Source organism: Otolemur garnettii, unplaced genomic scaffold (genome assembly GCF_000181295.1).
Source record: "Otolemur garnettii isolate 467f Iridium unplaced genomic scaffold, OtoGar3 scaffold00043, whole genome shotgun sequence".
In the NCBI taxonomy this organism is placed as follows: domain Eukaryota; kingdom Metazoa; phylum Chordata; class Mammalia; order Primates; family Galagidae; genus Otolemur; species Otolemur garnettii.
Genome location: NW_003852438.1, coordinates 10,272,224 through 10,273,247, shown reverse-complemented (window position 1 = coordinate 10,273,247; position 1,024 = coordinate 10,272,224).

Sequence of the window (1,024 nt, the reverse complement as noted above, 5' to 3'; positions counted from 1 at the left end):
AAATAATAATAATAACAGGGCGGCGCCTGTGGCTCAAAGGAGTAGGGCGCCAGCCCCATATACTGGAGGTGGTGAGTTCAAACCGGCCCCAGCCAAAAACTGCAATAATAATAATAATAACAAAATAAATAAATAAATAAATAGTTGGTTCTTTGAAAAGATAAACAAAATGGATAGACCTCTTGCTGGATTAACCAGAAATAGGAAAAAAGCAATCCAAATAAGCTCAATCAGAAATGAAGGAGATATTAAAACTGATAGCACAGAAATACAAAACATTATTTGTGAATATTATGAAAATCTCTATGCACGCAAACTAGAAAATGTAGAGGAAATGGACAAATTTCTAGAAATACACAACCTCCCATGACTAAGCCAGGAAGAAATATTAAAGAACTCCTGAACAGACCAATAATGAGCAGTGAGATTGAAGCAGTAATCAGAAGACAGCCAATAAAAAAAGACCCAGACATGATGAATTCACAGCTGAATTCTATCATATCTGCAAAGAGCTGATACCCATACTGAAGAAATTATTCCATAATACTGAGAAGGAGGGAATCCTCCTCAACTCACTCTACAAAGCCAGTATCATATTGATACTAAAGCTAGGAAAGGATATAACAACAACAAAAAATAAAACTAAAGATTAATATTCCTTATGAATATAGATGCAAAAATCTTCAATGAAATATTAGCAAACTGAATTCAACAGTGCATCAAAAAAATGATTCACCAGAATCTACCATCACCCAAGGGATGCAAGGATGGTTCAACATACACAAATCAATAAATGTAGCTGGGCACAGTGGCTCACACCTGTAATCCTAACACTTTGGGAGGCGACATGGGTGGATTTCTTGAGCTCAGGAGTTCAGGACCTGTCTGAGCAAGAGTGAGACCCTGTTTCTACTAAAAATAGAAAAATATCCAGGTGTTATGGCAGAGGCCTATATAATTCCAGCTACTTGGAAGGTGAGGCAAGAGAATCACTTGAGTTTGAGGTTGCTGTGAGCTCTGACAC